This window comes from Physeter macrocephalus, chromosome 7 (genome assembly GCF_002837175.3).
Source record: "Physeter macrocephalus isolate SW-GA chromosome 7, ASM283717v5, whole genome shotgun sequence".
In the NCBI taxonomy this organism is placed as follows: domain Eukaryota; kingdom Metazoa; phylum Chordata; class Mammalia; order Artiodactyla; family Physeteridae; genus Physeter; species Physeter macrocephalus.
In genome coordinates this window covers 150,721,134-150,735,463 of record NC_041220.1, presented here as the reverse complement: position 1 = coordinate 150,735,463, position 14,330 = coordinate 150,721,134, and the positions used below count along the sequence as shown (strand labels likewise).

The 14,330-nt window shown below is 47.3% G+C and overlaps 1 protein-coding gene across 8 annotated transcripts in view; it reads right to left on the bottom strand.

The window, feature by feature from the left end:
- Window positions 1–14,330, bottom strand: part of STS (steroid sulfatase) — a 238,297-nt gene that overhangs the window by 204,213 nt on the left and 19,754 nt on the right. For 2 of the 8 annotated variants that reach the window (XM_055086302.1, XM_028492500.2), the window contains exon 2: window positions 2,858–2,930. The exons of the other annotated variants lie outside the window; for them this stretch is intronic. The gene's annotated coding sequence lies outside the window, so the exon portion shown is untranslated. The remainder of the gene's footprint in view (window positions 1–2,857; window positions 2,931–14,330) is intronic. 8 annotated transcript variants of the gene reach the window in all.

Here is a 14,330-nt window from a genome sequence, read left to right as displayed (position 1 = left end):
TGAGAAAAATATGACTTCTTAAAAACACCTTCAGGCACGGGGTAGGAGTGGGGATGAAAAGAAATCGGCATGAAGGATCTCACTGGGGTGATGAAAACGTTCTAAAACTGATTTGTGGTGATGATCGCACAACTTGGTAATTTAATGCAAACCACTGAATGGTGCAAGTGCGTGAATTTCAAAATACGTAAAATAAGCCTCAAAGAATTTGTAAACGGGCGTTACATCATTTAAAGAAAAATAACACAGACTGAATTAAAAATGGATATAGGTAAATTTAGAACAGAGTGCCCTTGTGTGCCACTGTAAATTGAATAAGGTGGCTGGACTTTTACATGTTTTATTCTTTTTCTCTCTTTCTGCTAAATGTGAACGTGTGTGTGTGTGACTGACTTGTCTCCTGATGTTCCTGCCAGGGACACGTCCGCTCGGGAGGACCTTCCCCAGCATCTGTCTGAGGCAGCCCACCAGGGTGCGGAACCAGCAAGGCTGAGAGAAGCTAAGGTCTCAGGAAAGGTCAACAATGTGTGGGTAGAAACAAGACAGAAAAGCAAACAGGGTTTGACCCACAGAGTAAACTGTATAACCGGACGGAGTGTGGGGAATGGCCCAGGGCAGTGGCTCAGGGCCAGAGTTGCCAACGACTGGGTTCGTGAGGCTTCTAGACTCTGCACATGGTGCAGGCATGGTGGCTCAAAGGTACACGGGGTTCTGGGGGGCAAGCACGATGCTTTTCATTGCCCCTGTTTTAAATGAGTACCCGATACTCTTAGGCTTCACGGATGGTCCAAAATCATGATTTGTTGTTGTTGTTGTTGTTGTTGTTGTTGTACGCGGGCCTCTCACTGCTGTGGCCTCTCCCGTTGCGGAGCACAGGCTCCAGACGCGCAGGCTCAGTGCCCATGGCTCACGGGCCCAGCCGCTCCGCGGCATGTGGGATCTTCCCGGACCGGGGCGCGAACCCGTGTCCCTTGCATCGGCAGGCGGATTCTCAACCACTGCGCCACCAGGGAAGCCCCAAAATCATGACTTTTAGTAAGATCTCCAAAGACAGCAGTATCTTCAAGATTATTTCCATGGAATTGTCCAGGTTTTTAATTCAAGGCATATTTTTATCATTGAAAGGCTGCCAAGGGTGGATGCTAATTCTTTCCAATCAAATTTACTTAAATTCAGTGATTACCGTATGATACGTGGAAGACAGACAGTGAGCCCTATTTGTTAAACATGTTTTTATGAATGTAGCAATGGCATATCTGTTTTGGTTTTCAACTACATGGAGACAAATTCATTTCATGAATTTCTGTTCTTCCAGAATCCCAGGAAGAAGCAGCACTAAGCATCTTTGCAGGAAAAGCAGAAGTGTTTCCTGCCAGAGATGATGATGAACCCGAGAATGTAGTTAATTACGGGCTGCAGGGAAAATTCTCCTGGGACAGCACTGATGCAATAGGGGACTACAGGTTTGGTGAAGAAGGAAATCCTAAAAGTCTTACTGAAAAACAAACACGTCTATGAATACAAGTGACTAACTTGAGGGCAGCATTCCAAGCACGTCGGTAAATAACCAACTGTTACTTTGGTAGGAAAATAGAAAAGGGCCACAGAAAGGATTCCCAATATCCCTGCTATGACTTGGCCAGACCACTTCTGTGTCACAGGTCAAAATGACACTGGCCTCTCTAATTTAGCTCACTATTGGAACCAAGAAAAAATAGTCATACTCAAAGTATAACTTTATGCACAAGGTTCATTCAGCTTAAAAGAGGCAGAAATGAAAAACTCACAGGAACAGACGTTCCATCTGAAAACTTCAGGGGCAGCTATGTTCAAAGGTAGCTGGGAATGTATGGCATGTATGTAATTCTTTAAAGAAGGCCACCTGGAGTCACCATATTGATTCTTCCAATGGCTCTTATGGAATATATCATTAGGTGCCACGTACATTCCACACACACCATTGTACCCTAGGAGGCTTCATGTCCTAATGAATGCTTGGGCAGTGGCCAGGAGCACTCTTTTTTTGCTGAAAATAACTTGTAAGCAGTCACTCAGCCGCTTCCACACTACTGTGTTTGATAAAATCCCTAATCTTGTAACGTGTCCGCTGGACACGACGGTGTGTGTTGAGGGTGGGGAAATGGGCTTGGAAGAGAGATGGAAATTAGTGCAGTCAACACAGAGAGAGAGGCTCGTCATCTAACTGGAATTGGAATCTTCATAAGGTGATGGGCCATTGGTTCCATCCCCTGGACCTCAGCACACCCAGGTGTGTCCCCAGACCAAGGCGGGCTTGGATGGGGGTAACACTTTGTGGGTGGAGAGGAGAGGGAGGCCAGGACGCCGGAGAGAGGTAGGTGACGTGTGACGGAGAACAGGCAGGTGGAGGGAGGGTCCCAGAAGACCCCGTTTACTCCCGGCTCCGCGGCCCACTTCACGTTGGGAAGCAGATTCAAATCAACAACGCAGAGACTCCCGGGATCCCTGCTACCATCTGGAACACCAGGAGCCCCGCCCAACGGCAACTCCCAACTGGACCAGGAACCGCCCCTGCAGATTTTCAAGTCCATCTCCAGCCACCAGGACAGGGTTGATGGCCTCTCGGGACCCACGGGTCTCCTTTCGTGACCTTGGAACCATGTGACCCTGTGTTTCAGGTGACTGGTTTCTGGGCCCCCCCCCCCCTTGTATCCCACCTGGGCCTCGGTTGTTTCACCTTTCCCAACAGGCTGCCGGGCAGACAGAAACAAGTCTTACAAACGCTCATGACACAAACTGAGGCTTTGCCAGGCGCTCTCTCACGGATAAACTGCATCTTCCTCAACACAAATTCTGACAGGAGGTGCTGTAATTTTACCTCTCAGGGCTGCTCAGCCACCGCAGAGACAACCATCGAAAACGAGGACCTCAACGATGAAGAGAGATTAAACCTGGAGGTGGAAAACAGCACAGCAGTTGCTCAGAAAGCGAAACATAGACCGGCCACATGACTTGGCCAGACCACTTCTGTGTGTACACCCAAAAGAAGTGGAACCACACTCTTAAAGACATCTGTACACCCGGGGCTCACAGCAGCATGGCTCACAAGAGCCGAAAAGGTGAAAACCTACATGCTCAGCAACAGGTAAATGGATAAACAAAAGGCAGTCCAGCCATAAAATGCTACAGGATTCAGCCATAAAAAGGAACAGAGCTCTACAACGTGGACAAGCCTTGAAAACATGATGCTCAGTGAGCGAAGCCAGACACAAAAGGCCACATGTCGTGTGATCCCGTTTATAGGAAATGTCCAGAATAGGCGAATCCATAGACACAGAAAGGAAATTAGTGGTAGAGGCTAATGGGAAAGGAAGTTGGGTTTGGGGGGGACTGATAAAGGGTATGGGGTTTTGGTGGGGGGGCCAATGAACAAGTTCTAGAACTAGAGAGAGGTACCAGTTGAACAAAGTGGCTGGATATATTAAATGCCTCTGAATTACACACTTTAAAACGGTTAACATGCAATTTGTTGAATTTTACCCCAAGTTTTTGAAAAAAAAAGCATTAAAAAAGAAACGTCAAGCTGAAGTTTACTTTTTAAAAAAACACCACCAAGTCTTCTGCTTTCACTAGCGTGACGTTCCAGCCTCAAACTGAGACGTGGACAAATGCCAACCCCCCCACTGTGAACGCAAACAGGACTGTAGGTCACCGCTGGTGACGATCTGGACCCACCAGCCTGGCCCAGGGACCACAGACTCGGGTCCAGTGAACCTTCTGCGTAAGGACAGAAGGAAGGACTACACGGACAGCAGTGGAGTGATAACTTCCAACCAATAAGAGAACACTTTCCGCTGTAAGGCCTGGCTGGACCGAACGGGGCTGGGGGCAGGGGAGAGCTGACCTGGTAGCTAGGATCACAGAAGAAGGATGTCACTAGGGTCTACTGGGTGTAGGGAGGCCAGGGCTGTCCAGAGAGACTTATTTTCCAAATCCTATTTACGCTCCCAGGTCCTGCCACAAAAAGGCATCTGTCGTAGGCAGGATTCTAAGATAGCCTCCATGGCTCCCACCTCCTGGTACCCACATCTTTGTGTGATCCTCTCCTCTTGAGGGTGTGTGTGTGTGTGTGTGTGTGTGTGTGTGTGTGTGTGTGTGTGAGGGGGGCCTGAGATGTACGACTTGGCAAAAGTGAAGGAATATGATTCAGGTCCCTAATCAACTGACTTTGTGCGACTCAAAGAGGAGATTGAAGTGGGTGGGCCTGGCCTAATCAGGGGATCCCTTGGAAACAGACTCCAAGCAGAGCATCTGCAATCCTCCTGGCCTGGATGGAACAAACAGTCGTGGTGTGAAATGCCTATAGGGAGGGGTGGCCCCTAGGAGCTGAGGGTCCCAGTCCTACAACCACAGGGAACTAGATTCTGCCAACATGTTGAATGAGCTTAGAAGGGGATCCCAAGCTTTCAGGTGATTAACACGACTGGGGCCAATATTTTGCAGGCTTGTAAAGACCGTCGTGAGCAGACGAACCAGGTAAGCCATGCGGGGACACCTGACCCACAGACACGGAGATGATCAATGGATGTTGTTCTAAGCCCTTAAATGTGCGATAATTTGTATCCAGTGGCGGATAACTCCCACAACATCCACTCCCAAATGTACATAAAATAGTAATAACACCACTGCATTTAACCAGGATGCAAAACCATCAACTCTCAAATACAGTGGTCCCCTCCACCAGCAGCCACAGACAGTAGTGACAAGTCATGTCAATAGGACTTACAAAGAATTTTCAGCTCCTTAAGGCCAATGGTCCTGGTTCCTGGGGCTCTTCCTCTGACTCTGTGAGCCTCCCTCCCATCTGTGCAACTGAAAAATCCCTTTCTGGGTTTGAGCGAGGGGGCATTGAGTTTCTGTCACTTCCAACCAAAAAAACCTGAGTATGCACCCTCTAGCTCTAGACAGTTATGACTCTCGCCTCCTTGGTTAATGAACTCCTCACCTGGACTCATTTGCAATTAGAAGTTCCTGGACCCCACTGCGTGCTGCCGGCCGTGATGAGTCTGCCTCAGGAGATGTCAATTATGTGACACGACCCAGAATGCCCAGGAAGGCAAATGGCTTTCGACACCCCTTTGGATGAGTCACCCAGGGGATGGGTGACAAGATGGTGGGGCAGGAAAACTCTTGTCCCCAACACTACCTATAGAAAACAAGATTTATTTTTTCCCACCTGTAATATAAGATCCGCCTAGACCAACGACTGTCAAGCCCCAGTGACTCCGTCTTCCGGGGGACAGGGGGCACTGTCTGGACACATTTTTGGTGGTCACGGCTGGTGGGCGTTGCTCCACAAGCAACACAGCTGTGCTCACAAGCTGTGGCCTTCTGCCCACTGGCATCCAGTGTGTAGAAGCCAGGGATGCACAGGAATATCCCACAATGCACTGTCACCAAAAGAACGATCCGGCCCCAGGTATCATTCGTGCCAAGGTGGAGGATCGTGCTCTCAGTCCAAGCCCTGTCTTACTAATTCTTAAATGCTTCTTCTAGCCCGGTGGTTTTTAACGAGGGGTGACTCTGCACTCCTCCCCGACGCCCTCCCCCGCCAAGAGGTGTTAGTGGTGTCTGGAGTCATTCTGGGTCTCACCACAGAGCAGGTGCTATTGGCATCTCCTGGATGGTGTCCAAGGATGCGCCTAAACGTCCCACGATGCACAAGACCCCTCCCACGACAAAGAACTCCCCAGGCCCACAGCTCAACTGTGCCCAGGCTGGGAAACCCTGACCCAGAGGCATACATGCTTGCTCGCCAAACGACAATTTTCCCTTCTTCTTAATTAACCAAAAATGGACTTGGTGCTTTTTTGTTTTTGTTTTTTAACAGAATCACATAGCTGGCCTTTTCAAAGTCAATACGTGCCTTTCAGTTTAGTACTTCCAGGGCCACAGAACACCAGGCTGGGCCCTCATAACCCACACGGTCCCTTTGAGTTAGGGGTTCTTTGCCTTTCAGGTGCACAGGCTGCGGAGAAGCTGCCCCCTGAGCACAGGGGGCACAGAAGCTGTGAGCACAGGGTCCAAAAGGCACAGCCGTTCTGCCCAACTCTTCTGGCTGCATTTAGGTTTCTGAGTGTTTTCACATTATTGCAAAGCTCGGACGGTGCAGAAAGGTCATGAGGTTTTAAGCAGTGGAAGCTGCTTCTGAAGGTATAAGAGAGTCTATGGTGATACAGTAAATGGAAAAAAAAAAAAAAAAAAACCCCACATAGTGCAAACACCATCTGATGTTCAAAGTCACCACGTGCTAAAAATGAACCCTGCCCTGCTGGCAATTACAAGCCCAAGTCCTTGGTGTCAAAAAAACACAAACAAGTGTGGCTAGGTGTGTTTCAGAGCTCAGGATTCTTTGGATTTTAGAAAGTAATGGCTTTAAAGAAAATCAAAACTAATTTATTAAAAGGATTCAAAGACCCCCCCCCCCAACGCTGAGCTGCCTTCAGGACGGCTTTTGGCGCTCACATCAGACACAGTAGTTTTCTACACTGAAAGCATTCATTCTGTCACACACACCATTTAGCAATTGAAACAACCAAAAATTGTAACCCCGTGAGGTGATGGATGCTCACTAAAATTATGCTGGGGATCATTTGACGACACACTTGGTACAGCAAACCACTGTGTTGTACGCCTGAAAGGTCTACAATGTTAAGGTCAACGATATCTGAGTAAGACTGGAATATCTATAAATGTGTCATTCAATGAAACTGGAATATATATGTATATTTTCACCATTACCTTCATATATATAGGTATAATACACCTATACATGTATAAGTTCACCACTACCTTCATATATACAGATATAATACATCTATACATGTACAAGTTCACCACTACCTTCATATCTACAGATATAATACATCTATACATGTACAAGTTCACCATTACCTTCCTATATACAGATATAATACATCTATACATGTACAAGTTCACCACGACCTTCATATCTACAGATATAATACATCTATACATGTATAAGTTCACCACGACCTTCATATCTACAGATATAATACATCTATACATGTATAAGTCCACCATGACCTTCATATATATAGATATCTGTATATGTATATACGCACCATTACCTTCATATATATATATGTACACACACACACACACAGATACTATATTTTCAAATATATCCCGTAATCCATATACCTTGAGCAAAGTTTTACAAAGAAACCTGCAGTCACGCGTATCAACGGTTCCACAGCGATAAACACGATGAATACTTGCATTCTGTCGGCTAAAGAAAGACTATTCAACGTTACATCAGTTTTACGTTCCTTGGTTCAGAACAAGTGTTGCTGCCAAACACTGGGCTTCCAATCTTTTCCTTTTCTTCCTGGTTACAGACAAAGGGCTGTGGATCGGAAGGCAGGGCTTTGTAGAGAAGCAACTGAAGAAGTCAGACCCTGGCAAAGCCCTCCTATGCTGAAGAGTATCTTGGCCAACCCCGTGAACTCACATAACCCCACAGTCTCCTCATCTGTGACAGAGGTGGCAGGTGGGGACCCAGGAAACCCTGGCCCAGTGACTCAGTTCAGACAAGCTGGGGCATCCTCCAGCAGAAGTGAGGGGCTGCCAGGAAACCCGGGGGAAGAGCTGCAAACAGGACACAGGGGCCCTCTTCCCGCTTCCGTCAGGCCTCCAGGGGCGCCTCCCTGTCTCCAGTTCAGAGGTTCTAAGCAGAGGATGCTCTCTGCCTCCCCAGGAAGCCTTCGGCAATGTTTGGACCAGGGCGGAGGTGTCCTCAACCCGCTGCGGCGCACAGGACGCTCCCACGTCAAACAGTGATGCGGACCCAGAAGTCAGCACTGTAGTGTCCAGGCCGAGGAACCCTGCTCCGCCGCAGAGCTCTGCCTGATGCATGTTATTCTATTATTTTACGAAGTATAGTTGATTTACAATGTTGTGTTCATTTCAGGTGCAGAGCATAGTGATTCAGGGTTTTTGCAGATTATATTCCATTACAGGTTATTACAAGAGAATGGCTGTAATTCCCTGTGCTATACCGTAAATCCTTGTTGCTTACCTATTTTATATAGAGTAGTCTGTATCTGTTAATCCCATACCCCCAGTTTGTCCCTCCCCCGTCCCTCTCCCCTTTAGTAACCGGAAGTTTGTTTCCTGTGTCTGTTTCTGTTTTGCATGTGCATTCATTTGTATTATTTTTGAGATTCCACGTACATGTGATATCACAGAGTATTTGTCTTTCTCTCTCTGACTTATTTCACTAAGCATAAGACACTCTAGGTCCATCCATGTGGCTGCAAACGGCAATATTTTATTCTTTTTTATGGCTGAGTAATATTCCAATGTATATATGTACCACATCTTCTTTATCCAACCGTCTATTGATGGGCACTTGGGCTGCCTGCATGTCTTGGCTATAGTAAATAGTGCCTTGTGCATTTTAAATGCTTATTGTAGGTCAGTGGTTGTCCTCTGGAGCTGAACGGACATGGGGCACCACCTGGAGACATGTTTGGTTGTCACATTTGGGAGGGGGGTTGATACTGCCATCTAGCAGGTGGATCCTAAGTGTCCTCCACGCACAGGTCAGTCCTTACGGCAAAGCGTCTTCCAGTGCTGCCGCTGAGAAACCCTGGGGTAGACAAATTAACTGTAAAGGAGACCTCCCCACCCCAACTCTCCATCTACCTGTAGACAAGACAGCCGCCCCATCCTGGAACCACTGAGGAGGAACACTGGACCCAGGACCCATTCAGTCTCACCTGCAGGCTTTCTACCAGAGTTGACAGTCAAGCCGGCTGCCCTAGCTGAGCCCAGCAGTGCGTCTTTCCCTGCACTTCCTGCTTATGATAGGCATTTAATGATCCCTGACGTTGGCACTTGCAGCATTTCCCAAGTTTTGTTTTCCATCTCGGACAGCCTCGGAGGTGAGACTGCGCTTGTGTTTCATCATTGCTACACCTTTTTTTACCTGGATCCCAGGGGTCCTAGGTAAGAGTTCACTGACTGACTGATCGAGTTTTACAAGGTTAATATCCAAGCCAAGCGGGGATTTTAATCAGAAGACAAGAAGCAAAGAAAACAACAGAGGTGGCGACTGGTCTGGAGAACACGGCTTAGGATTTTTACCCACAAACTTTCAATGCCTGTTTCATCCAGCCTTTTAAGGATGCCTGACATTTAATGTTTAGGTTTTAAATACAAATAGAGGGAGACTTTTTTTTTTTCCCATGTAGTGAAAGCTTTTACAGTTCTGAATCCTGATGGCATCAGTTGTTATATTAAAATCTCATTATAAATGAATATGGGGCAATATCGCAGCTGGGAAATATGAATGACCCTGGAGACACCAATTCATAGGAATAATCTGTCAGGTATTGCCATGGGTTTAGTGAACACACAGAGTGCCCTATGGCAAATAACCACGTCGCGGAGTAATCTTTCACTAAAATAGTTTCACCATTTTTAGTAACATCATCTTGGATGGCAATTGTTTCTATCAGCCCTCTAATTCAATCTGCAAGGGTGAGCACAAAGGACAAAACTGATGTAGACAGGAAATCTGTTGATACCTGGATAAGAAGTAAAGTAAGCAAGAACTAGACATCTTAATTCCTTCCGATCATTCATTCACAAGGGAAACGTGGAGGGTGAGGCTGAACGGGGGGTTACATGCATTTCTTAACATCTATCTCTGGGGGAAAAAATAATATATTTGGCTGGTTCATAACAGGTAGATTATGTATGGCATGCATTGCAAAGGACACACTGTCCCAGATGCTGATTTTTTCTGTAATTGACGTACATTTGCAGAACGGACAGGTTGATTTCTGAACCACAGACTCATTCCCTGTTTAACCCAGCTCCTTTATACAGAAGCCAAACCCTGTCTACGTAGCCAAACACTGGAATAATAAACAGCACATCCGAAAACACAGCCAGTGCAGCCACAAGGAGTGGTGGAAGCCATGGTCCTGAGGACACACTCAGTGATCGACGTACATGCCTCTCAAGTAGGTAGGAAATCTGGTTGTCATTTTTCAGGACACAGATTCAAGTGGCTCATGCCAGACTTTGAACTTGTATATTTAGAACAGAAAAAAAAGATGTGTGGGACTTCCCTGGTGGCACAGTGGTTAAGAAGCCGCCTGCCAACGCAGGGAACACAGGTTCAAGCCCTGGTCCGGGAAGATCCCACATGCTTCGGAGCAACTAAGCCCGTGCTCCACAACTACTGAGCCTGCGCTCTAGAGCCCACGAGCCACAACTACTGACCCCACGTGACACAACTACTGAGCCTGCGCTCTAGAGCCCACGAGCCACAACTACTGACCCCACGTGCCACAACTACTGAGCCTGCGCTCTAGAGCCCACGAGCCACAACTACTGACCCCACGTGCCACAACTACTGAGCCTGCGCTCTAGAGCCCACGAGCCACAACTACTGACCCCACGTGCCACAACTACTGAAGCCCGTGCGTCTAGAGCCCGTGCTCCGCAACAAGAGAAGCCACCGCAATGAGAAGCCCGCGCACCGCAAGGAAAAGTAGCCCCCGCTCGCCGCAACTAGAGAAAGCCTGCGTGTAGCAACAAAGACCCAACGCAGCCCAAAATAAATAAATACCGAATTCCTAAGTATGAAAAAAAAAAGGAAAGAAAAGAAAGATGTGACATGGAAAAAAGGTAAAAAAAAAAGTGGAACTGCTATTAACTCCTTCTCAAAATTATGTTTTGGAAAAGAAGCAAGTACTAAGCTGAGAATGACACTTGTCTTTCATGGAATACATTTGATGGCAAATACTTCTTATTCATATTCCTTGTATCCAGCTCAGAAGCAGTGGTTCTAATACTTTGACAGGTAGGGTTAATGGACCCAATTCCTCTTTTGAGTCAAGCTACAGCACAAAGTGCACGTCTTTACTCACTTCCTCTTAGGTTTCTTGTTTTTACCCGCAGGTGTTTTCAAAGTATGAATTTCATCCAGAAAGAAACAAATAAAGACTATTAGGCAATTGCTTTCCTCTCCCACAAGACCTCCTTGTTCCACAGCAAAGAAACAAATGAATACATATCAGATAAATTGTTGCAGGTGGTTTTACAGATTTTTTTTTTTTAAAGGTTAACACTCCAGATAAAACACATACTAACTTTCATTAGTCCCACACCAGATAATTCAAAACACCATCTGCCCCTAGCTAACACTTAGCCCTCTGACTTATGTAATTAACTCTTACCCCATGTATTATTTAACTATTCCAGAAAAGGAACAAAACAGGGAACTGTAGACAAAGTAACTATTCCCAGAAGCCAAAAAAAAAAAAAGAATCCAACTCACCAACTCATGAGGCTTTCAGACAGAGCTATTCTCTGGCACACAGAGAAGGTGCCTCGAGCGCAAGGACCTCACGCAGCTTTTCCACTGACTGCACTGGACAGCACCCCAGCCAAGAGCTCCCGGGGTTTGAATAGTCACTGGACAGTCCGGGGAAGTTATATAGACTTATATCACTGGCTGTAAAGTCATCACTGGATAACTGGTGAAGCCCTCATAAAAAAGTTACTTAACCGCCTGTGTTTCTTCATGGGGTCCTCCCTCAGGCCCCTAGGGCCTCATCTATAAGTCAGAGGGGAGCTGGGCTTCTTGAAATGATCGGTCACACCTTGGCAGCGATCAAACGGACACGTCTACCATTTCTGAACACTGCACCGTGATCTTTCTTTTCTTGCTGGCACCTTGAAGTGGGAGGGGGAAAAAAAGCGGACATTTACTCAGAGCATCTCGTGTGTGCACGGGAGTGTCCACGCCACTGTGCACAGCAGGCAGGTGTGGCAGGTGCACACGTGTGGGCGGAGAAGCTGAGGCCGCTGGAAAGCAGTGGGGAGGTGGGCGTCACACGTGGGGACAGCTGCTCCCCCACTGGGAGGCACCGGGGTGCGGGTGAGGCCACGCGGAGCCGGGGCTGCGTTCTGGACGCCCTGTGCACGGCCCGCCGCACCGCAGCCCTGCATCCCTGACTATCACGTGTCTCGCTCCCCCAGCACGCGGCACACAGAGCCCCGAGGAAGGCATTCCCAGCCAGCACCCAGGGTGAGGAAGTCGGCCGGGCAGCCCTGAGCCTGGTGGGTGGAAAGCAGCACAGAGGAAGTGAGCCCGGATGCCTCAGCCCACACGTCTGGGGGACACGTGTACCCCGGGAAAGATAACTGTCAGCGTTTCTCTTTTGGCCTGTCCCCTCCCATCCCATTATTTCGTTTTGTTTAGGTTAAAAAGATAAAAAAAAAAAAAGGGAAGACTAAATCTCCACCTTTGTTTTCCATGTCTATAAATAAAACCTTACTTGGTTTTAATTATTTTGTGTGCCTCTCTGGCTCTTGGCAGGCACTCACATAATTAATACATAATGTAGTGGCTGCTGACATATTTTCCGTTCTTCATGGAAACCCAGGATGATAGTATGGTGAAACCTGAAAAACTATGTTAACCTGAATAAGCATGACTCTGACATCATCAAAAGGTGACATCTGGTCTTGGGGGGCGGGGGGTGGGATGTCTCTATAAAACTTACCCGTTGGAGAGACGGTTCACAGTATCAGGGGCCAAAATGCCAGCATGTCCAGGGATGCTTCTGGTCACTGAATGCTTTAAAGCTCAAAACTCAATGCCTAGTGCAACTCTAAAGCTGCAGGTTTAATTCCAGGGTAAGTCACCGAGAGTTAAGGCGTGGTTTTGGTGGTCTGGGAAGGGAGAGAATAAGGAAAGAGCTTCTGGTGCCTTCATGGATCACTCACTTCACCTCTGGCTGCTCTCTGGTCCCTCCCAGCAAGGAAAGTAGAGAGAAAGATAAGGTCAAAGGGGCAGATCATTCCCCTGCGGCTGGTATTGTCCAGAGATGGCTTCAGGCCACTGGAAGGGCTGACCCTCCCTCTGAAGTGCATTCCTATGAGTTCATGGGACCTGTCCCAGCTGGATTCCTCCCCATCAACAAGTCCTGAGACTGGGGGAGTCGGGGGTAGGGGGAGGGTGTGGCTGCGGCCCCTTCTCAGCTTGAGTCTCCCCCACCCACCAGGAGGAAAAGGCCAAATGGCAGCAAGACTCCCTCCCTGCTGGTCCCCATGGGCCACCTAGGTCAGCTGGCCGTGCATCTCTGAGAGCCTTGGGAAGCCCAGCCTCTACCAGCACAGCCCCCTTCCTGGAAATTCAGGCAGGAGTCAGGCCCTCGGGGCACCAGAGATGCAGAATGAGGTCTCACCCTCTCTAAGGGGTCTCACTGAAGCCTCACAGGGCTGGGGTGAAGCAAGAAGCCCACCCCTCCACAGGGAGGGGCACAGGGCTAATGCCAAAGAAACCTCTTCCCAAGCCCCCTCCTCCTCTTCTTTTATGCCCTTGCTGCTGGATCACAGAGCCCACGGGGTTCCACGCTGCCTACTTTGAAGATTCCTCCAGTACCTCATGTATTCGCCCCTCAGCTGACACATTACCCTGCTACCGTAAATATTTCCCTGGGAAACATATCAAATAAACAACCTAACCTTACACCTCAAGCAATTAGAGAAAGAAGAAGAACAACAACAAAAAAACCCCAAAGCTAGCAGAAGGAAAGAAATCATAAAGATCAGATCAGAAGTAAATGAAAAAGAAATGAAGGAAACAATAGCAAAGATCAATAAAACTAAAAGCTGGTTCTATGAGAAAACAAACAAAATTGATAAGCCATTAGCCAGACTCATCAGGAAAAAAAGGGAGAAGACTCAAATCAATAGAATTAGAAATGAAAAAGGAGAAGTAACAACTGACACTGCAGAAATACAAAGGATCATAAGAGACTACTACAAGCAATTATGTGCCAATAAAATGGACAACCTGGAAGAAATGGACAAATTCTTAGAAAAGCACAACCTTCTGAGATTGAACCAGGAAGAAACAGAAAATATAAACAGACCAATCACAAGCGCTGAAATTGAAACTGTGATTTAAAATCTTCCAACAAACAAAAGCCCAAGACCAGATGCCTTCACAGGCGAATTCTATCAAACATTTAGAGAAGAGCTAACACCTATCCTTCTCAGACTCTTCCAAAATATAGCAGAGGGAGGAACACTCCCAAACCCATTCTGCGAGGCCACCATCACCCTGATACCAAAACCAGACAAAGATGCCACCAAAAAAACTACAGGCCAATATCACTGATGAACATAGATGCAAAAATCCTCAACAAAATACTAGCACACAGAATCCAACAGCACATTAAAAGGATCATACACCATGATCAAGTGGGGTTTATCCCAGGAATGCAAGGATTCTTCAATAT